This window comes from Tympanuchus pallidicinctus, unplaced genomic scaffold, assembly GCF_026119805.1.
Source record: "Tympanuchus pallidicinctus isolate F22 unplaced genomic scaffold, pur_lepc_1.0 scaffold4, whole genome shotgun sequence".
Taxonomy (NCBI): Eukaryota; Metazoa; Chordata; class Aves; order Galliformes; family Phasianidae; genus Tympanuchus; species Tympanuchus pallidicinctus.
The window spans coordinates 28,183,528-28,208,968 of NW_026294758.1; positions in this window are offsets into that span (position 1 = coordinate 28,183,528).

The window sequence follows — 25,441 nt, forward strand, 5'->3', positions numbered from 1 at the left end:
GAGTCAGAAACTGTCTTTAAGATTTTGATGCAGCATGAAGTCAACCTCAGCAATGACAATAGTTCAAATTTTTGAAAGCTTAGGAAAATTGTACTGGATGTTCTCCAAAGTAATTTTATCACTTCAACTTTCAAATAAGAAAGGATAGATATACTATCACTGTCCTATTTAGATTTTTTTAAAAAGATGTAATACTCCTCAAGGGTCAGTAGGAGAAAAGAAGTGATGTAGAAACAGCTTTCAGATGTGAGATCATCAGAGACTACACACCCCACATTGATTTACCTAGGGAATCATTTTACAGAGTTAATTCTTTGGGAGTGATCTTCACTGTGTGACATATCACTTGGGAGTCTTAAACTTGTGACAAAATTACTGAGTTTTGCAGTATTAAATAGTGTCAACTCAAATGATCTCATAGCATCAATCAATGGAAATTTATAGTGCTATCCTACAGCAATATCAAAAAGCTTGTTAGGAGTTGCTAGCTTTTTTCTTCACCCAAATCTCTTCAATATTTAACTGTGTCATTCCAATAGAGAGTATTATGTATATCCCTCACTTTTTAATTTTCAAAGAGAATAATCTGAAAAAATGTAATACTAAACTTTAAGGATTGTACAGATTTATACTTTGAACACTATGGGCAGTTTTGTGGAAACCTATTACTAGTAACAAGATTATGATGGTATTCTAACTTTTTACGTGACATTATAAATTATTTTATATGTGCAGATGTATATGCACGTGTCTTTAGGATTTATATAAACACTTTGTATACAAAAAGCAGTCAAGACAATAAAGCAAAATGTTTAAAACTTTGAGAAAAGTCATAACTTTGTAACCTCATGGAGGGATTCTGCCTTGCTGGAAAGGATGGAATGACACAGAAGAGATAGAAGCAACAATCACCCTGTAAAGTCTTAAGGAACAAGCTCCTGAGCTAGTAGGTGCCTGGCTTAGACATTCTGGCTTATACATTCTGGCTTAGACAGTAGGTACCAAGTGATGCTAGTTTGGCCAAAGCAATCATTTGCACAGCATTACATCACAGCTGAATTTAGTTAAAGATATCAGGGTCTCTTCCTCTGATTATTCTAACATTCTTATTCACAGAATCACAGAGCTGCAGAACTTTAAGAGCTGAAAGGGACCTCTAGAGATCATCGAGTCCAACCCCACTGCAAAGCGGGCCCCCACAGCAGGTTGCACAGGTAGGCATCCAGGCAGGTCTTGAGTATCTGCAGAGAAGGAGACTGCACAACCTCTCTGGGCAGTCTGTTCCAGTTCTTTGTCTCCCACACCTTAGATATTTATAGACATTGATCAAATCTCCTTTCAGGCTTGTTTTCTCAAGGCTCAACAGACCCAAGTTGCTCAGCCTTTCCTCATAACAGAGGTGCTCCAGGCCCTTTATCATCTTCATGGCCCTTTGCTGGACTCTTTCCTGGAGAGCTTCATATATTGCTGAAATGCCCTTCAGATGCCATCTGTATGGAGAAGCTTTATAAACTTATTTTTCATCTCTAAGTTTCAATGGTATGAAAACTTCCAATTATTTCTGCCCTGTCCAATCACACTATCCAGAGATTCAGCACAGCAGTGTTATGCAATAAAAATTAACTTAAGAAATCATTTAAGAAAAAAAAAAAGTAAATCTAAGTAAATATTAACATCAAAAATTGTTCTCAGATTCTGTAGTTTTAATTCCTACAGCTCAAAGAGAATAGAGGAAGTAAACAGGAATCAACAGACAGCTGCAGCTGAGAAACTGTTGTGGACATGACTGCAATAAGCAGTTGATTACAGTCTCATAAAAATCAATATACTGCTTGAAATCATCCTGGCTAGCCAGGTTAGTTGTAGATAGGATCGACATTAGACATGATCTGAGGTCAGGAAAGTTATCAGACCTCATGTTTATCATCAAGATTAAACAACTTCTTTTTTCCTGGATTCCTGGGCTACCAGTCTACACTTGATACCAAAAGATTTAGTTAACCAGTTTAGTTAGTATTCAAAGAATAGATTTCTTTGAATTTCCGTATAGATAAGAATAGGCACGTTAGTATAGATGTTGTGGGGAGGCTATCTTACAAATAAAGAGATATCAAAAAGCAATCTACAACACAAGGAGGTACCAATGTCACCACCATCTATGGGCAAACTTGCCCTTGCAAGAATGCCTTTACTGACAGAAGCAGGTGCAATGTTAGATTTAATATGTATGGATTGGTAGAAATTCTTAGGAAACCATACATATTCATTTACTGAGAGAAAATAAGGAGGGTGATTTAGGTCTGGGGTGTGCATGTTTTGTAGAGAGATCACCCTTCCCTAATGAGGAAAAAATGAAGAGAAGAAATTAAAAGTTTTCCAGAGCTTTGGAATAAATATTATCTTAACACCTGCAGAGATCTTTATTCAATAAAACTTGTGATAATTTGTTATTATCATTATTTGATTATCCACTCAAGCAATCACTAATACACTACTAAATAGACTACTAAACGTCTTATGTCTGAGAAAAAATGGAGCCCTACAGAATGGAGCATTAACAGCCATACAAGAAACTTATTAACTCACACAAATAGAATAACTACTGCGAGAATGAAAAAATGGAGCCTTAACAACTCAAGCTGGAAGATCTATGGAACATCATTCTGCAGAGGTAGAGTGATGAATCTTAATCTCCACTTCCTCTCATGGCTCTCAGGGCTGAAATGGAAGGAGGGAGTGCAGAGACCTTCATCAAAGACTTCCGAATCTTCTAGATACAAACAGGATATCACCCCAAGAGTGATCTCAGACCAACTATACTATATAATGGTGAACATTTACCTTCCTTGACTTGCCACCACAGATTAGGACTCTATGTTCTAGACAACGCTGGATCAAGGAGTGGTGAACTAGGTGTTTAAATCTTTCTTTCTCTGTCTCTCTTTCCTCTTGATTTCCTCTTACTCACTTTTCTTCAGTAACCATTGCCTAAATTTGCCTTAAGTATTTGACAAGGAACTAATACCTATGCCAAGTGCCATTATCCATAATGCTTACTAATTGTTCTTAGAAAATAGTCTACTTTTCCATCAAAGTAGCTAACTAGTTGTTATTAGAAAGCTCAATAAATTGTTTTGCATTGTTCGTTTGGGTCATTGTATGACTCCATCACTCAACCCCTAGGGTAGGAATTGAATAATGGAGGGGTATTCGGTGGGATTCCAAATACTCACCTTACTCACAATCCACAAGTGGGACAAAACCCTCATCATGCATTTTTGATGAACGAAGATAGCTTAACCAGATAGATGATGCATGTCTACCCATAAACTGTACTACAGAAACACAGGTTTCAAAAAGTAGTGAAATGCTTTTTAATTATTTGTTTTATCATGCACTCAGAAAACAGATTTTTTTTAGTAACAGTTGGTCAGAGAATTTATGATGAACCAGCAAACTGATTTGGTCAGAATCTAACCATGACAATTTTAGCACACAAGAAAAGAAATAAATGAAAATGGAAAGTTTAAACCAGGCAACCAAGTTTGCATTCATTCAGAAACTAATAGACAGTCATGAAACTCCATGTTATTATATGACAAACAGGCACTTCACCTACTTCTAAAGCTTTCCATCTCTCTACCAAACACAGCATTATGTTCACACCACATAAATAAAATTTATGCCAAAAACAAAACCCTTTTTTTTATTCTACATGACTTACAGATACAATGTCCATGTGTGTAGTGCAAAGGGCGTAGAGGAAGTTAGACACTTTCATTGTTCTGCTCAATTAAAATCAATTAAAATTATAACTATGTTGTATGAAGAATGAATTTTCTGCTTTTCCATTGAAATATGTGCAGGAAAACACAAGCACTTACGTATACTATTCTTTATTCAAGCAAGCAAGCTCTGGCCACAGTGGTGTTTTAGATAGAAAGTTTTAGAGAATTTGTAGTATTTGGTTATTTAAAGTAGCTGAGTAGAAGGGAGACAAAAAGTATCAAAGTGAAGGAAAAAGCTGGAGATAGAATGAATTAGGTCATTGTAGTAATTCTTTAGAAATATAAGTAATAATATTGATGCCAATTAATAATGCCTCCTCTTACAACCCTTCAGCTAAATTAAATTTCCTAATGAACTGGCCATCCTGGGCATACATCCATGTCATTTCATTACTTATCTGTTTCTCCAGCCACCAACACATCTTTAATGCAAAAGTGAGAACAGTCTCCATCCCAGTTATATCTTCCATCATATTTGAAGCCGTATGCTTTTTAAATGATTACTCCTTTCAGTATGTATCATGAAAGACTCTCTTGTGAAGAAAAGAAAACCATACACCACCAGAAATACTAGATGAGAACAATTATGGGACAGTCCCATAGTATGTCATAAGGTTTCCATCCTTAGAACTGTACTTAAGCAGTCCTCATATTTGAACTCCTGCCAACCAAAAAAAAGTCTATCTAGATCATGGGTGTGTGTCTGCACACTTCATGCTCACTTACTCCACTACCAGTGAATAATCAAGCTGTCTTTCCCTACTTGTGCTTCAAGAAATAGGAGACTTCTGCCTTCTTTTCTTCCTCCTCCTCACTTTCTATCAGTTGAAAAAAAAGGGATTCATAACATGAATTACAATGACAGGAGATGGCAATTTCAATTAGCACAGCACTTTTCCTGTAACCCAATGTCCCGAGGCACTTGAAAATAATATATTGCAAAAGGACTGGATTATTTTTAGTGTAATTTTTAACAGTTGTCACCTCCTTTACCAATTCACTTTCTTTATGCCCCATTGGAATTGTAGATCATGTATAATTCTCTGCAATTAATAAGTCAGAATGGGAAGACGGAAGCAACAGCAGTTTGCAATTCATTTGCTTTTCACCTTTGGAAACTTTTGCTTAATGCTTACTTCAAGTCTGCTTGCCCTAAGAGTATGCTGATACATCCGCTTTTTTTTTCTGAGCTCATGCCATTGTTAAATGCTGTACTCTAGCCAGGAAAAGCATGAGGTTCTACAAACAATAAAGTAACTATGCAATAGTTCTGTTACGCACAAACCTGCATTTTAGGAGCTAGAAGGTGAAAGCAGCATCCTGCACTTCTCACTGAATAGGCTTTTCAGTGTTCTGCCCTTTTATGTCTATTTTGATCTCCCCTTCTTTGGGAGGAAGTAATTGGAAAATTACAAGTGGTGTTGTAGATCTGCTTTCTCTTGCTGAACTGACTTCTTTCATTTATCAGGAGTGAAAATGTCAGAAGTGGGATCATTGTATTGTGGCTTTCTCTCTAAATCAGAGTTGAATGATTTAAGGTTTTCTTCATCACGCCAACACATTCTTGATCACACTCAATTTCTACATCTCCAAAATGGCTCCTACATTTCTAGTCAGGGAATTCAGCAGAAAGAATTGACTACGTCCTGGGCAGTGTATGCAATCCAGACAAGATCCTATTGTAGTCTGACTAAACCCCCAAATGGAACATACAGCATATAATAGCCTTATATTCTGTAAACCCGTCCTGTGTATATTTAACAACATAATGGAAAATATTATGCATGTAAGTCTTCTACCCACCCCAGATATTCTCTTACGATCATTTCCAGCTCTGTCATTTTTTCATTCCAACTAAAGATGGAATTACTTGTTTTGCATTGCAACTGTGAGGAGCAGGAAATAAAGTGAAGTTTATGGTGAACTCTGACCAAGCAAATATCCTAATGTCTTAAGACAGGTCACCTAAAAATATGGAAAATAATTACTTTTCAAATACCGTGAGGTATTTAACAATAAAAATAATAATAATAAAAAAAAACTAGAAAATAATTAAAAATTAGAAGAAGAAAAATGAACTTTTCAGCTTGAAAGCATGTGTATTATACATTATTTGTTATCTACATGTTGAGATTATTTGAATACTTCTGTAGCTGGACCTATGTACTGCTGTGCTTGAACTTTGACTATTTCCTTACCCTTGAAAATTGTAATTTCTTCAAGCCTTTTCCTCAAAGAGGTCTCCACCCACTTCATTTAGTTATGTTGAACAATTAATTTCTGATTGCTTCTTGCTAGTTTTTTGGAGCATTTCTTCTTTCAGTGGCTGTATATGGAAATTGTTATGGGTCTTTTTGAATTATTAGCAACAAAACTGAATGAATGTAGGACTCTGACTAAAATAATCTTGAATTCTACAAAATCTATATATCACATATTTTCCATCTGTTGTGTTGTAGAGAGCAGAGCAATTTAAACACTTGCTATTGTATCTCCCTGGTCTAGGCAATATCCCTTTAATAGCCTTTATCCTCATTACTCAGATGAAAGTATCTTTCCCATTCATCACATTGCAGAATCTAGGCCTTAACACATAAAAACCATGCAGATGAAACACCTTCAAAAAACACTTTACCATCTGAGTTTAGTTGTCTAGAAGCTGCTATGACTTTCACGTGGTTTTATGATAAACCGAACTAGATAGTCATTTGGAGCTTAGAATTGCCCTTTAATTTTCAACTTTCAGCTGTCTCAAGTCATGCCAGGATATGTTTCCTTCTCATATAAATGGTTATAAGAAATGACATTAAGCAGAGGTGTCTGACTCCGATTTAACGTTAGGAAGGAAAAATAAAATAAGAACATTTGGGAAGATCCTGAAACTGTCCCAAGTGCATTTACTGTGATCACTTTATGTCTGCATTTAGTTTCTCTATTCAGTGAACCTGATACTTTGCTCCATCACAAGAGTGGAATTGTAACTATCAGGCTGAATACGTTTCTATCCCCTTCTGGTGTGTTTTTAAAATGTCTCCACTGTCTGAAGCATTTTGAGGATGAGAGGACCACATGGCCTTTGTAGTACAACTACTCTATATTCTTCTATATTCAGACTTTAAAAATAGCTATGAAAGAGATGAATGCTTAAACAGTGCTTTTGCATGGATCTACCTTTTGCTACAGATGGACAGCCAGGACAGTGTTCTTATGGATGTGTCGACCGTTTATGGGCTGGTTTGTCCCAGTTCCATAACTAGCATTGTGGAGGGATTTTGCAAAATCTGCTCCTCCGGAAAAGGGAAACAGGGGACCCCAAAATAACTAAAAACAGTGGCAATGATCTGAGGAGAAACAAACTGATTTACTAAATATGGTAGTGAAACGCAAGATAACACACTATAATACAATATAATAAGAATTGAAGCTAATAACTGAAATATAATGAGAGAAAATGTCCAAAAGGTGGATAGGCCTCACCACAACACTGAGGCGAGATGCGCAGTCTGGTTGAGCAGCAAGGAAGAGAGCCTGACAAAGAAGGAAGCACTCAGATGACCCATCTTATAGGCCTTATATCTGTTCCCCCTGAGTAGAAATGATAACACAGCAAACAGTCTTCTGGAGAATGCATTTCTTCTCTTCTAGAGCAGGTACCCAGAACCTGAGCATTAGCACTTTAACTTCCAGTACACTGCATGATGTTATGATGTGGAATACCGATAACCAAAAATCATAAAACCATTGACATTCCACCCCTTATTCTACATCAATACTGGATGATTTTCAATACATCATCTCACCTGGCAATTGTTTAAGGTAGTTCATAGTGGCAACTTTCTATGTGTTCCAGGCTTTAGTAACTATCTAAGTCTTCAAATCCAATTTAACCACTTCTGTTATTCCACTTAGTTCCATCTCTTGCGCTTTGTATTCCTTCCCTTTACCTACTGGCTATGCGACAACTCAATTACTGAAGTTCCTCATTCAGAAAGAGCACTTGATTTCCAATAAGTTTTATTCTATTAGATTTTTTTTTTCCATTAGAAAAACAAACAAACAAACAAACAAACAAAACAAACCCATATCTCTTTGGAGCAGACCAAGTTAAAATTATGAAAAACAAAGTAGGTGAAAATACACAACAGAAATAGAAAAATAAATTAAAAGGAGGTGTTTGTGAGCAAGGGTCATTTTCAGGGAAGGAAGAGAAGAAAAAAAAAAGAAAGAAAAAATGAGGATAAAGTGTATATTCAAAGGTGAAAGAAGGAATGAAAATGAGAAAATAGAATCAAGTGTTATAAAGGAAGCACAAAAATAATCAGAAGGTAGAACACCAATTAGTAAATCAAAAGGCTATGAAGAAAATTTTAACATAAGATGGTGATAATAGAGGCAGATTTAAAGGTTATTAAAATAGGTGATGAAAGCATGCACTGGACAATGGAGACAGTTGAAAATCAGTTTACTATCAGAGAGACAGTAAAAGTGAAGAAATTTCCCTATATTAATAACTGCATATTTTTCTGTATAGAAATTGTTTGCAAATATGTAGGCTTTTTGACTTTATACCTTTATACCTTTGACCTCATATAATCACCTCACCTGGCAATTGTTTAAGGTAGTTCACAGGGGCAACTTTTTTTTTTTAAGGTTTTGCTACCTTAACTGGTTTCATTACAATTCTTTTCCTTCCTTGTCCTCTTGCTTTTCTTTGATTCAAAGCAAGTCTTGAAGCAGTATTATAAACAAGGCTTGGATGCAAATGCAAAATTTACCCTGTAATCTAATAGATTTTCCATTTCTGTTTGGGTAAATCACTCATGTTATGGTTTCTATAAGATCTATCAACCACATTAGTAATCGCATTTTATAGTCACACAAATTAAGTATGGGTATAAATCACTCTGTTTTTGTTACAAACCAAGCAGAAAAAAGAACTTAAAGAGCTTTTATTAGGAGGAAACCAAATTATTTCACGTATACAAGTGCAGTGGCAGTGGCTATGAAAAGTGATCTACAATGTCAAGCAAAAGTACATTAATCTAAGAATGTACATTTCTCCTTTTACTTAAGAGCTGATCTTCTGCAGCCCATTGTAAAATGTGACAATCATGTATAGAATTGTTTCACCAGAGGGCTAAGATCCAAAATTGTTCTGGTTTTCATAACTACTGTGGCACCGTCACAGCCTTTTCATGAACACATTTTAGATTCTGGGAAACTAGTGAAAAGAGAAATTGTAGGCAAAAGGAATATTTGCCTACTAATCCTATTATTAGACTTTTTATTAATACTATAAGTTTTCTCCTTAATTTGTTTGTAGAAGGCAGAAATTACCCACTTTACTGATGAAGAGTGGAGATATAATAAGAGCAATCTCCCAAGAGCAAATCAGAAAGTTAAGAGTGCATCAAAAAATGTAATTCTGCAGAACAGGCAATACACCTGAAGACGTTTGAGCAACTATGCAGCTGAAATACTCCAAATAAAGGTATTCTTAAATGAGAAGATAACACTGGAAAGAAGTATCCAGAGAAGTTCACACAGCTTTTTATCACACCCCTAAATATACTATGGGTATGCTGTTAATATAGGGACTGCATGAAAACTAACAACAGTACCATGTTAGTAGTACTGGTGATACTGCAACAGTTTTACACAGATGAAAACGCATTAAGTTAATTCTAGGAGCCCCATATGTCATATAAGGCACAAATAAAAGAGAATATGAGAATACTGCTGCCTGAGTTGTCAGAGCAATCTATCAGTTGGATGCATTTAGCAGATGGTAAAATGCTTCAACCCACAGTTGAGGATGTAGCCCAAATTATGGAGCGAGATGAAAGACAAACAAAATCTTCTTTCCTTTCCACTTGTTTGCACTTCTGTCCCTTATCTGAGGTTGGAGAGATAAAAGAAATAATATGCATATATATATTCTATATATGTATATTCATGTGTACATATATGTGTACATATGTATATGAAAAATTGGCTAGTGGCTCCTTTAGTTTGATTCTCCCTCATTCCAAGTTCTTGTTTCCCACCATTAAGATATAGCTTTTTTTGCTGGGAAGCATCATTGCTACTGCAGTTTATGAACACTTCACATGAGAGAGAAAATCAATCTGTCTTCAAAGGATTATCATTTCTGTGTTGTATGTCTCAAATGAGATATGAAGAGTGGTGCAACTACATTCTGTAAAATTCCCTTTTTGTTAGCTTATCTAACACCCAGAAGCAAATTCTGTAGAACACAGATAATCATCTTAACAAGGAGCTACCACGTGTCTCCTAGACTAATACAGGAGAAAAGAGCTTCAGTGATAGAATGTGAAATGTTTACTTCTGAAAACATACATTACATTTCACAGAGGGATGAGGAGGGAGAGAAAAGGCATTTCTGTGAAACGATTTGGACAGAAGCAGCTCTGCAAATAAAGCAAATAGTGAACATCAGAATTCATATCTTTTCAATGGATCACTGAGAATCCCTGTATAAATAGTTCTGATATTCAAGTTCCTGTTGAAAGCAATAGTTGAGGAAATTCTAAACAAATATGAGGCTGTGTACCATGAAGAAGCTATCAGCATTTATTTATTTTTTTGTTTTGTTTCAGCAAATGCAGGCAGCCTTTATACTGAATTACACTTAGCAGTAGCAAGAATCCTAAGAACTACAAAATGACAACTGGTTGTCTTGTTCTTAAATGCACTGCTTACTAATGCTGTAAAAAGAAAACGAACTGCACAGCCCAGATACCCTGCTGTAGCTTAGCTATCTGTCATGACAGAACTGAATTGGAAAATAAATAAAGAAATGAATGGAAAGGTTATGGGTCAATCTCCAAAATGTAATCATATAAATATCTCTCTTAACAGCTTTTAATAAAAGAAAGTAGCAAAAGTTAATGAGCTGTCATCTATTCACTTTTGGGAGCTCTCAGTGGAAACTGAGGGAGCTTTTTTTTTTTTTTTGCATTTATGAGATAATTCCCCTCTTCTTTGCACTCCATTTTCTTTTTATTCATGTTCATGTTACTTTTTGGTTATTCAGCACTGTTGTCCGCTGCCAGAAGTAACACTGTGGGACTATATCATGGTTGTTCATCTTTACGTAAGGATAAGATATATTTAAATTTCTCTTTGTCTCTTATTTTCTTTCCCTTCCTCTAAGGCAGAGCACTAATTATAGGATAAATAAGATTACTGACGATTTCTCCATCTACTTGTAGCCTCATCAATGAATCAAATTAGGAGATTAAAACACAGCTAAAGATGAAGGAGAAAAAACCCCAAACAGTGCAATACCAATATTTTAAGCTCCTTGACATAAAATATCGCATCTTTTGCAACACAAAGATATTTTGAAAGTTGTTCAACTAAGTGCAGTATTCATATTTAACTAAGCATAGTACTTTTGTATTTAAAGAGGAAAATGCAAATTTAAATGGCAGATTCTTGAAGGGAAGAAAAGGGGCAAGAACTGAACAAGCAGGTCTGTTGAAAATACAGGAACTTATCAAATCCTTGATGAAGATCTTATTTTTCCTACTGAGCTGAAACTTTCCAATATGCTCTTGAAAGAATTTGGTCCCTCATTTCCTAAGATCTCTGAACGTTTTACACCACTAAGTTCCAGAAATGGAAGTGCTACTTGCAACATTTCTGCTACCTTCTAAAAAGAATCATAATGGAAAAAGATCTATTATGGTACTATTGTTTTTAGCCCACGTATGCAGCATGCAGATCTGACTTATCTTGCATCTTTGTAAACAAAGAATAATTCAAGGTAATCAGTAATGTTAAACTAATATAAAGCTGTTCTGGATGAGAAAAGAATGATGCTGAGACATCTGGCAACTAATAAAAGTCTAAGGCAAGTAGCTGGACTGAATCTTTCAAGATTTTTCTTTCTCTTGGAGGAAGAACTCACTACAGAGATGACATTTTCATTTGCTTGGGGAACAGATGACAATTTTTTCTATTTGACTTCCTCATCGATTGCAAAAACAGACTAAGGATAGCTGCACATGAAAAGAAGAAAACATCACCATAGAATAAAGGTTACAAAACAGTCACTGAAACATTCATGATCATACATAAGACCTGATAAATGATACAGGCATATAAGTCTCCTGACTTGTACAGAAAAGAGATCATTCTTTTTGAAGAGAAAAGGTGTCCTGAAAAAGGGTCAGACTCTGAAGTGATGAATTTCATGTGGTAGATGTCTGGAATAGTATGAAATTTAAAGCAAAGGCAAGGAGGAAGAGAATATTTATAACCAGAAGAGTATCACCAATAGCTCTAACTTATCTGATTTGCCACTTTACACAAGAAGCTATCTAAAATCTTTGGAAGGATAGGCTATGGTGGACAAACAATAGCAAGCTGTGTGCAAATGGTATTGCATTTTCCAGATAACTGTAAACAGATATTATCTACCTTTGGAGAAAAAAAAAAAAAAAAAAAAAAAAAAAAAAAGGTTCATGGGGGAAAAAAAACAAAAAACCAGAAACTTAATCCAAGCAGATTTAAAAAACTTAAAAAACTTTCAAAAGGAAATGAGTAAAAATGTTTTTGAGCTTGTTCTGGTTATTTTGACATCATCATAGACTTTATTTCACCATCTTTGCAGTAACTTGGAGGTTTGGCAGTAACTTATGCCCTGTAGCATTCCATCAATGTCAGACAACAGTCTGTTTGGTTTGACACCTGTAGGCAGCTCAGCCCTGCGCAGTTACTCACTCTCCCAGTTGGGACTGAGAAGGGAGAGTCAAAAGGGTAAAAGTGAAAGAACTCATGCATCGAGACAGGGATGGTTTAATAGATAAAGCCAATTTTGCATGCACAAGCAAAGCAGAACAAGAAATTTTTGTTGTTCTTCTTACTGGCAGGCAGATATTCAGCCATTTCCAGGGAATCACAGCTTGTACACGTTATGATTTCTGTATGTTTCCCTTGTTCTTTCTCCCACATTTTATTGCTGAGCATGACACCATATGGTACGGGACAACCCTTTGGGCAGCTGGGGTCTTCCCATATTATCCTTATTCATCATCCTTATTCACCTCCAGCTCCTTGCTGGCAGTGCAGCACAAAAATCTGAAATAATCTTGGCTCTGTGCAGCAATACTCAGTAACAACTGAAACATCAGGGTGTTACCAACAGTTTTCATCCCAAATCCAAAACAGAACAGCATATCAGCTATTAGGAAGAAAAATAACTCTATCCTGGTAAAAACTAGAACTCCTTTTTCATCAGCTTCCTTCATTCTGTGAGGTAATAAATGGAGTCTGAAAATCTTTGGTTAGGCATGCAAACATGAGACAAAGCACTTTCTCAACTATAGATTCTCAATCCATGCTTTTTCTTTTTTTTTTTTTCCAGTAGCAGAGATGGGATAATTGCAAGTGGACAAGCAGTTTCAATTTTCATCTTAAAAGCTGCCAGTAGCATATAGAAAGAAGCAGAGTTTGCTACATAAAACAAATAGCTTCAACCAACAGTTCTCCAACTTTGTGGTTTTGGTACACAAATTACTTACTTAATTTATTTTCCAGATATATTTCCATGTTCAATTTCAGGAAAATTGTTACTGGAAGATTATAAACTGTTATCACTAATCCTCTCTTCTTGCTTTATGGTGTGTCGTTTGAGTCACTACTATCCAAAAATGAGAGTTGCTTGGAGGTCCTCCAGGATGAAAGACTACAAAATGGAAACGATCACACTATTATTTTAATTATTATGATAGAGAGACTTGGAAAGCAAACATTTTAACATGAAATCATTTCAGACTGCAGATTTGCTAAGCTTGAAATGGAAGTTAAACAAAGTGGCCAGAATAGATGTAAAAATAGGTTGATAAAGCAAATTATTTCTGTGACCTTTCGTGTATTTCAGAGAAGTGCAATTACTTTCTAATTCAAGATATATGGACAGGTATTTGAGAATTAGCTGCCTACTGACAAATAGCTGAAGGAGTAAGTGCAATAAAAAAAAATAAATGAGTTAACATTAGTTTCATTTTGATTTTAAGAACTCTACAAAAATTAAATGAAACCTACATTTGTAACATAAACAACCTAGAAAATATGTTTCACTGGAATAAATCAGCATAATTTCCTTCAAGGGAACAGATATTGATTTTTTGAGAATCTGTTGTATTATGTGTAGTCAGTGCAAATGGGAGAGAGGTTTACTTCCCATTGCAGTGACATGAAAAGAATTAATGAAATGCAAGTTGAAAAATGCCAATTTGTATTTATTTTTTATCTTTGAGAAGATATTATAATATTTGACAATCATTTACTTAGTCAACTCAAATAATTACAGTTCAAATATTTTTCTCTTTACATGTGATAACCTATGAAATCTTCTATTTTCACCATGACCATGCCATGAAATTTGCTAGCATTTTCTCTGATTACAATGAATTCCAAGAGAATGGTTTTTAACATGTCTGAATGTCTTTTAAAACCAAAAGGTTCTCAAGGTCATTAGTTTTTGCCAATATAGACAGCTGCCTTTTTCCAAATATTTCTAAACATAGATTCATACCTAAATACTCTGGGACTTCCCAAACTTAAGAGACTAGAAAGAAAGCTTTTCAGACTCTAGCTGATGCTTGGATGCTTTTTGTATGTTTTTATTTCATCCTCATATATACAAATACATCAATGTATATGTTCTGCAATCTATCGCTCACTTTCAAAACATTTAAATTAACATAGATAATGTAAATTTCATAGAATTAGAGAAACAAAGCATCATGAAGGCTGGAAAAAAAACCACTAAGATCATCTAGTCCAACCATCTACCCACCACCACTGTGTCAAATATACCATATCCCTAAGTGTCACATCTACCTTTTTCTTGGTCAGCTCTACAGGCTGTGACTCTACCCCCTCCCCAGGCAGCTTGTTCCAGTGCATTACTCTGAGAAGAAATTTTTGCTACTATCCAACCTGAATCTCTGGTGGTGCAACTTAAGGCCCTTCTCTCTCATTCAATAGCTTTTACATGGGAGAAGAGATTGACCTTTACCTTGCCTCACTACATCCTCCTTTCAGGAGTTGTAGAGAGGACCAGGTCTCCTCTGAGCCTCCTCTTCTCCGGACAGAACAATCCCGGTTCTCTCAGCCACTCCTCACTTTTGTCAGCTTTGTTTAGACATTGGTGACAATTATTTCAACAGGGTTAAAGGGCAATTTAATCCATGCTGTACACAAAGTTGCACTAGCAAGGCCACTATTACCTTCTGAATTGACCAGTTTACCTCAGATACACTTGTCTTGAGACTTCATTGCAGCATATCTCTAGTGTAGGTGAATTCAAAATATAAAATGGAATTAGAGTAGAAACTAGGTTATTTTCCTCTCAAGTATAATCAAACTGTTTAAATACCCAGAAAGTAGCAAGGTTCCTATCACATTGAAGTGTTTTGGTTTTAAACTATAACTACAAGCAAGAACCAAAATAAGGACATCAGAATACAGCAGATAGGGTGTACAGAGATGGGGTACCTATCATAGGAAGTTAGAAAGAGCCACACAATAGCTAATTAATTGGCTAGACAGAGCAGATTTTTCTCTTTAACCAGGTGCATCGTAAGTTGCAGGAACTCTTTCATATGAAAATGTAAAAAAGCCCTCAAAACTAGATTGACCTTTGCCTGCAGCAGGTGGAGAACAGCATCAAAATTCAGTGTCGTATATATACATAGTGCATCTCTGAATGACCTTACAACACAAACATCCACACACAGAATACTTCTTTTCACTCTATAATAGTTTAAATTACGTCAATCCAAGTCCCAAACAATTCTCCGGGAATATACTCCGGGAAAATAGTGATGGATATTGAAGAGAAATCTGAATCAAATATCGATACTGGAAATACTAGAAATGTTAACTACTTAGTAGCTTAATAAAACTTGTAAAGAAAATGACAGTGTTTCAAGAAAAACATTTCTGTTTCTTGTAATATGAGAGAGAGAAATAATGGGGCTAAAAGATGATGTGCCAAAATAGAACTTATATTATTACTTAGGAATTTGTAAAGCAGATCACAGGAAAACCAATGCAATGAAAAAGATATTAGATCTTCTCCTAGACAAAGCAAAGAAGTTACAAAGATAATCAAAACAGGATAGTAAAAAGATATTCACTGTCTCGTGTCCACTGCTGCAAAAAAAAGCCCTTTCAATCTCTGATATCCCATCCTCCAATGCAGCTGTAACTAGAGTAACAGGAATGGCTCTGTCTCTGAAAGTACTAATAAGATAGCAACAGAATTAAAAATTACCCCTATAGTCCATATCCAAATACAATACAAAAGTAACAGAAGAAGGGCCGTCAGCACTTGTCCAGGAAAATATCTGAGCAGATAGTCAAGAAATACTTACCTTCATGGCCTGCTCTACTCACCTAAATGAAGGAGATTTAGCCCAGGAAGAAAGAAGTGAAAGAACAATGGACAACTATAAACAAGGTGCAAGGTGCAATGATAAGGAAGTATCTGGCAGATCATATAGTAAAATCAAAACATTCCTCCTTAACTGATAGACATGTCCAAAAATCGGAACAAGGATAATGATCCATCAATTTCTACTAAAGGGAAATCTAGATGGATGAGCATCCTCCACTCATATTCCTGAGATCCTTATGTTGTCAAAAAAACTTTCAACATACTCCTATTATAAGCAGGAGACTGTTTTTACCACTGCATTTCCTTTAAGCCACATCAGTTTTTGGATCCAGTTTTAGATTCCTTTTAGCACCAGTAACTAAAAGTTTATAAATAAAGGATTAACATCCTCCATATGTATTAATCTAACATACACCACGTCATTTAAAACATGCATCTCTTTGTGAGAATCCTTCTTAGTTTTTTTTTGGCTCAAAGCTTGCTTCCTGAGGTTTTTCTTGTGATAAGACTCTGAGTGACTTGCCAAGGAGGCAACTAATGGGTGCTAACTGTGTGACAATCGGTTTCGCTTTGGGAACATTTGCAAGCCCCTTCCCCCAGAGCTGCTTGCTCTGTAGAAGAGCGGAAAAGAGTGCTCAGCAGTGTTCACTGGCGGAAGATCTGGCCTGTGGCCAAACCGCTCCAGCTAAGTATGGAAGGCTGGGGGATGATACCATTGTATCCTGCGAAGGCAAGATGCAAGTTGGTGCCTCCCTGCTTCCTCTTATCTGCTGGCAAGGCCAGAAAGATAAGAACAAAGGAGGTTCCTGCTGAGATCCCGGAGCCAGAAGCTGCCACCACAAGGAGAACTGACTCAACCACCTTGGGTTTGATCTGTCACTCAAAGGAGAGCTGATTCAACCACTTTGGATTTGAGCTGTCACTCCAAAGACAGCTGACTCAACCACTTTGAAGCATTGAAAAAGGGCCATCATCATCATCGTGCGTCGTCGTTGGCAACAGGACAACAATGCCTGACGACCCACCACTACTGAGGATCAAAGACAGAACTACGAACCTCGCTGGATCCATGGTGGTGACTATGTCCCTCTTGCTTCCTATAAAGACTCCTTGCTTCCTCTTTTCTATCTTTTCTATCGCCCCCCTTCCCTTCCCCCATTACCCTAATTCTTAATAGTGTCCGTCCTCCCCTTCCCCATTTCCCCTGATTAAGATTTGTAATAAACTGGTTGGACCAACATTTGAACCGTTGCTTCTTAATCTCACACCGGGTATATAGATAATAAAAGAACCTCCTCTCCCTCCTATAAATTGGAGCGAGACACTCTTGCTTTGAGAATGTCCGTTCTCTGTAAGGATACAAAATATCATGCAGAATGTACTTTATATCTATTCCCTTAAAAACTAAGTATCATTGAGTATTTGCCCAGACTGGTCCTGTTCAAACAAATTACACAGATTTATAGATTGTATATAGATGAGAATACCAGGTGGCTGTTTTTTAATTCTATTTTATTTTTGCATTCCAGGAGAGAAATAGGAAAAAACAGTTCTACAACCTTTAGGGTATGTTGCTTGAATCAAATTGTGCATTAATAAATATCAGTGTTATGAAGTTTCATAGGATTAGGAAAAGAACTAATGTGTCAGCTAAAAGCTTTGGTTAAGATCTCAAGATTTGCACACTCACTCCCCTCCCTTTCCCCTCCCCCCATCCCCCCCCCCCCCCCCAAAAAAAAAAAAAAAGACATAGGCAGAAAATGAACTAATTGCTAGACCTCAGATGGAAATTATTGTTCATGGATATGCTTAGCTCTGTGTAGTACATAAGGTCAGAGAGACATCTCATAAATAAAATGCTTAAAGGCTGTCTGCCAGGATATCAGTGGTTCTTCTCTGTCCCTACCAGATTACAAAAGATTTTGTAGCTCCAACTAAAAAAAAAATAACAATAAGTCTTTGAAAGAGATATCTAAGATATCTAGGATAAATGGAGCATTTAAAATATATTTGGGGAAAGAAGAAGAAGAGAAAGGAGAAAAGAGAAAGGAGAAAAAAATGTAATTTCTTATATTAATCATGGAATCACAGCATGGCTTGTGCTGGAAGAAACTTTAAAGCCCATCCAATTCCACCCCACTGCCTCGTGTCCATACTTTTTTTTCCCTTCGAACCCTTCCCCCGTCCTCCCCCCCCCCCCCCCCCCCCCCCCCCGCCTCCCCCTGCCTCCCCCTCTTTGAAGTCAGCTGCCTAGGGTCCCATCCAACTTGCCTTGAGCCCTTCCAGAATGAGGCACCACATCTTCTCTAGGCAGCCTCACTGCCCTCTGAATAAAGAATTTCTTCCCAATATCTAATCATCCCTCTTTTAGTTTAAAGCCATTCCCCCTCATCCTATCACTGTCATGCTGTTAAAAAGTCAACCCACCTCCTGCTTGTAAGCTCCCTTTTAAGTACTGGAAGGTTGCAATGGGGATAATAAAAACCTTGTTTTCTTCAAGCTAAACACACCTATCTCCTTCAATCTTTTCTCATAGGAGAGGTATTCCAGCCCTTTGATCATCTTTGTGGCCCTCCTCTGGGCCTGCTCCAAAAGCTCCACACCTTTGTTGTACTGAGGTCCCTAGTCATGGACACCTACTCCAGATGGGGCCTCAAAGGAGGAGCAGACAGGAACAGTCATCTCCCTCTCCCTGCTGGCCGCCTCTCTTTTGTTGCAGCCCAGTATACTGCTGGACTTTCAAGCTGCAAGCACACACATATAATGCAATCCATTCCTTTTTGTCTTCATATAAATATTACCTAAATCAAGTAGTTAATTTCAGTTCAATTTCAGACACCAGATTTGCTAGCATTACAATTTCCAAAAATGCTGGTTAATATTTCATTCTATGGAATCTTCCAGCTATATATCAAAACAATTCCCCTATGGAAATACTGCCTAATATCTACATTTCCATCCAGCTTTACCTATGTCATGGTCTCTCATGAGAATTTGGGAAGTACCTTGTGCTCTGGCTAATAGTGAATTTCAAAATGCTACTTCGCAACAACGAAACAGAATGTTCAAATCTGTGGCAAGCTATTGCTCAGCAAATTATTATTTTTTAACAATTAAAAAGAAAAAAAGAAGTAGAAACTGAAAATTTCCAAGTTCATTTTTAATGAGATCTTTTCTTCCTGTGTCTGCCACCTTCTCATGTAGCTGTTTTTCCTCTGTACTTTTCAACAAAAAAGTAACTTAGCATACTTTTATTTTTTTAAGGAAGAGATAGATATAGCGAGAATCCCCTTTCTTAGGACTTACATTTTGTACCAAGATGTTCTTTCTAGTAACAATAAAGGCAAAAACTCCATCAATAAAGAGAAGATTTTATCAATCTCCCAGAAAAGCTGGTAACATGTTATAAAATTTTACATCTTCTGTTACTTTGGGACCCTCAATATGCTTTACCATGAGGGTTGGAATAGATGATAGGCAAAAATCCCTTCCAACACCTACAATTCTGTTATTCTGTGGTATGATTTTTGATGGGCATACACGCTGTGCAGACTCACTCTCCATGACGAGGTTTCCTGACATTGTGGCAGAGTTCTTGTAGAATATTTTTAGAAGTAAGCAACTCTATTAATCTTTTTACTATTGAGCAAAAGAATGTTTACATGCAGAAATGTTGTTTCACAAAAATAAAAACAAGGACGTGTCACTGGCATCATCAGTGTCAAACGGGTGCCACCTAGAGGATTTTCCATTATGATTATCAGGCAGAGTTTATGCTACATCAAGAATGTGAAGCACTGAGCTGTCCTGAAGGCTGAATAATTTGTTCAGTACAGCATGGCACAGTACATCACAGTGTACATCTCAGACAAAGTGTTAGGTGGATTACTGACTCCTGGATTACAGTATTCCTCCAGTTAGTACCATCTCATTTTCCTATATACAAGCCACCATTTGTCAAGATAATAGTAACAAGAGAAGAGTATTTGGTTTTTGAATATTGACACAGACACAAAGTAATCACTGCTTTGAAAAGAACTGTCCAGCTGTCTTTGAGGTCTTTTTCACCCAGTGTGGAAGTCCATCCTGGGCAGAATAAATTCAAATAGGCAGAATAATCTCTACAGAGTGCTACTGACTTAAAGAGTTAGTTAAAAATATATATGCAAATGAGACCAAATTCTAGCTTTTTACATGTTGTGTAAAGTTTGTACAATTTAAAGACCTAAAGGTGCATTATGCTGATGCTGCATATCACTTCTAAGATATGCAAACGTTGTAGAGAGAATTGTAGACTTATTAAGGTTTGAAAAGCCCTCTACGTTCTTCTGCCCACCTACCACCAGTACTGCCCACTACTCTATGTCCTTAAGTACCACATCTACACATTTTTTTAACACCTCCGGGGGTGTCGACTCCACTACTTCCCTCAGGCAGCCTATTCCTTTTCTCTTTTGGAAAAGAATTTTTTTCCTAATATCCAACCTGAACCTCTCCTGGCACAAATTGAGACCATTACCTCTTGTTGGCCTGATCCTCTCGTTGTCTCACACATCCCATTTGATCTCACTCAAGATGACCTTTCCATAACCTTTCCAGACTGACAGATCTGCAGTCCCCTGAACCATCCTTATGACATTTCTTATAGTTGGGAGCACAATTAATATGCCTCCAATCTTTTGAGACCTCTCTAATTGATCAGAACTGCTGATAAATTCTAGAAAGTGGCTTGGCAGTCACCTCCACCAGCTTCCTAAGCACCCTCAAGTGGATCCCATCTGTCCCTGTGGACTTGTGACATTCAAGGAGGAGTAGCAAGTCACCGTTTCTTCCTGAATCATGGTGGGTTTATTCTGTTCTCCACCCCAGGCTTCCAGGTCAAGGAGTAGAGTAGCCCAGTAGACAGCTGGTCTGATTTTTAAATGTAAATGTAAAGAAGGCATCCCCACCACATCCAGTAAAGGATGGAGATTCTCCTTGGCCCTCCTCTTATGTTATTATATTAGTAAAAAACATTTTTTTGTCCTGTTTTACTACAGTGACAGTGCTGGCTCATGCTGGGCCTTTGCTTTTCTAATTTCTTCTCCTCATAACCTACCAGATTCCTTATACTCTCCCCAAGTTACTGCTCTGTTCTTCCGAAGGAGGTAGACACCCTTTTTCTCCCAGAGTCTCAGCAAAATTTCCAAGTTCAGTGACACTGGTCTTCTTCCTTGCTGGCTCATCTTACTATACTTGAGGACAACCTGCTTCTGCTCCAGTGCCTCTAAGACTGAGGGGCAACCAGCCTTTCTGAACTCCTTTACCCTTCAGGACTGAATCCCTTGGGATCCATCCTATCAATGTCCTGAACAGTTTGAAGTCCACCCTCTGGAAGTCCAAGGTAGCAGTTTTGCTAGAGCTCTCCTGACTACACAAAGGATAGAGAACTCTACTGTTTTGTAGTCACTCTGCCCAAGACAGCTCTTGACCTCCACATCTCCCACCAGTCCCCTGTAAATAGCAGATCTAGCAGGCCTCTTCCCTTGGTAGGATCTCTTACCAGCTGTGTTTGGAAGTTCTCTTCCACACACTCCAAAGTTTCTGTGCTCCATTAGGAATAGGCCTGTCTATGTCCAACACTCTTCTTCTCTTTCATTTAGGAAGAAGTAAAATCTCTTTGAACAATCGTATATTGTCTTTTTCTACTTTTCACATTTTTACTTTAAAATACTAGAGTGCCACTCAGAAGTATCTAAGAGGCTATTCCAAGAGTAAGAAGGACAGTGATGCTGAAGAGAATTTAAAGCTTGTCCTGCTAAAAAAGAAAATTCTTTCTAGGTGCAGCTTTCCCACCAGAATGTTTACAAGCATTATGTTTCGTCATAAAATAATCAGTATATAACCTACTTCATACATTCTAAACTAAATCTTACCTAAACAAGACTTATAATTCAAACAAAACATTTCAATAAATGATGTTCATTTTATGCAATTGATGCAATTGAAAAGGCAGTACCTTCCATGTCAAAATCTGTCATGCTGATAATATTTTATTAGTAATGGCAACCACAAGCTTTTCTGCAAGTTTTGTTGTGCCGTTTCCATCCACTCTTTCATGTAAGTACTTGTGCCATTTAATTTAAAATATGGAGTTCAATGGATGAATCAAGGAAAAATGCGGACTGAATATACACCTGGATTGCCTAATTCTAGATGAGCTATAATGGAGGAATGTATATTAGAATAAAATGACTATAAATCAAGAACTATTTCATTTTCTATGGTCATGTAAAAGAGAGAGCTGTTTGAATCCATAATTCAGCTGTCATAATCTCTTAGAGATATCGTTGACCTTCCTTGGAAACTTCTGTCACATAGAGAAGAATAGTTCTGAAGGAATCACATTAAATAATATTACTTTACAGACAGCCAGTTATTTGAAGATAATTTAGCCTACTTTAACAAGTACTTAACAATGAATTGTACTTTGCTATATTCTTATTCTTCACATCTTAATGTAGCTAAGCTGGCAATTCTGTGCTATATATGCGTATTAAAATCAATACAAAAATGCATGCCCCACCATGTTTCACTGTGTGTAATCTCCCAAGAGAACTATTAAGATTCTTTACACATATTAGATGTATATTTTCAATCAGTACTTAGCTGGAGGAACTAATGATTCCAAGGAACATTAGAAGGAACATTAGAATAACTTAGATCTATACTTTTTACTGGCACATCTTTGGAAGTATTTAGGAACATATATTTCCTTTTAAAATAATAATCACTATTAAATAATGTAAAATCACTAACCTAACTATGACTATAAAATGAATTATTCTTAAAAAGTAGTGAATTTTAGAATTGGAACTTTGGAAATAGAATGAATATAACTAAATAGCCTATAGATATTGACATAGTTAAGAAAGGGGAAAAAAAAACAAACTGATTACTCACTTCGGACATTTAAAATAATGCTATAATATAAACAATAAATCCTATTAAAGAAAAAAAAGATTCCTGCCAATCTAAATATTCCCATAATCAAATAACAGAGAAAAACAGCAAAAGCACTGAAAATTGGAATGTATAATTACTCCTTGCCTCATTCAGAAAACGTCATCTACAAACCTTTACTGACATAGGCAAATCTGAACACCTGAAATTGGCTAAATATAAAATTTGATTTTACAGTTGCAATCAGATTGGTATCTGCCAGACTTCTTTCTTTGTAAGGGAAGAATGTTGATCTTGCAGGTTCTCGTAAGTCTAAAGAAAAATCTCCTTTACAGAAATACTTCTTATTGCGTTTGAGAAATCATGAGATTTCTTCCTTCATTCAAAAATTTCCATTTTGCTTTATAAATTGAGAAGAAAAAAAAGAGAAGCAAGTAATGCTTCTCTTATGATTTTTGATGGGTCTCAAAATTTTTTATTATCCATTACAGATATGATTTGTCGCCATATTTGATTTTGTTCAGAGAATCAGAGTAGAAGAAACACAAAATATTTAGGAGCTTTCTGGGAAAAACACATGAAAATTTCATCAATTTCTTCAGATTTCTAAGAACAACAAACACACATTTGCACTATTTTAAATATTACTTCTTTACAAATCATTCTGGACTGAAAAACAGAAATTCTTATAAAACTTGTCCACTGCATTACATCTATTTTTTAATATTTTTTTAATAAACTATCTGTGTATGACTATGGGATCAATAGATTAATTAAATATCAGTCAATCAAAGCAGAACGCAGTGTAAAAAGCAGAAGTATTGCAAAAACAGCAGGACAATTAAAAAAGGCTTCATTTTACATAACCGTTCATTGTGCTTGTTTCTGGGCTCGAAGACATGGCTTTTTATGCTTTTAGCCCTAATAGACACAAATGGATTGGATACCAGTCAAACTGAAGTATTCTCTAACTTATTTATTCATTTGTTTTTGTAAGAGAGAAAAAGAGAGAAGGGGAGAGAAAACAAGACTGGTAAAGTTAGCACTTTGAAATAAACATTTGCTGTGTCTGCAAGCAAGGAAGGGTCTGCAAGCAGAGGATGGGTTCAATAAATGACGCGAGGCTCAAGGAAAGGTCAATAAATGACTGATTTTTATCCTGCTGATTAAACAGCTTTAGAGAGAAGTGAGGACCATTGAAGCGATATGATTACTGAAGCTGTAGGGGGAAATATAGAGAAGACCATTAAGAGTAAGCTGTGGAATATGTGGAGAGAAAAGAGTAAATGCCACTCATGGCAGCTAAATGACTTTTTTTTTTTTTTTTTTTTTTTTTTCAAAACAAAGTTTCATAATTGATTTTAAAAATTCTTTGAAAAGCTTCCCTGTTGCTTCCTAATTCATTTTTTGCAATGTTAAAGCACAATGTGAATTACATTTTGTCTTTTGTATCATTCAATATAGTCAAATAAACATCATTCATAACAGTAGCTTGATAGAGTACTTGAAGTGCTAAGAATAACTAGAAACTTAAAGAAACTTAAATAAAATAGAAATATTTTGAAGTATTTTTTAATTAGAAAGATAGCATCAAAAAACAAAAATAGAAACTGATTTAGACAAAAAATTGATGAATAATCTTTCACATATTCAGCACTCTCCGCAAGTACTGACTTTTGTGTACATTTTCCAGTTTATCCTGTGGCAATGCCTTAATGCGAAAATTGTGAAGGTAATTGATTTGCTGTGCTTCTTCAGAAAGAAAGAGTTGAGGCAAGGAGATGAGCACACAAAACTATTTGAAATTTTTTAAAAAATTTTTTCATATTGGTCATTTTAGTTCACACTGAGCTACCCAATTACACTGAATTTGTGAGGAAAACAATCTACCTAACTGGAATTTTCTATGCATCCCAGTGTCTGCTACTATTACCACTCATTCTTTACAGTCAGACTCTCATCCGGAACCATATATTTTATTAACAAAAGCATAAAGCCACAACACAACTCCCATTTATATACCTACGTGTCCATACAACAGCAAGAGAGTTCTTGGCATCTCAGGATGTCAGGGATTTAAGAAAACTAAACCCTCTATTTCTACGCATTGTGGATGACAGAGCACTCTTATTTCTTTTGCTACAGAAATGGCAATATCTATACTACTTTATTTTGATGCTGTATTTCTTCATCTTAATATTTACATTTTGTTTTTACAGAGTCCACTACATTGCGTTTGAAAGTACTCCCATTTTGCAAAAATTTTTATTTTGCT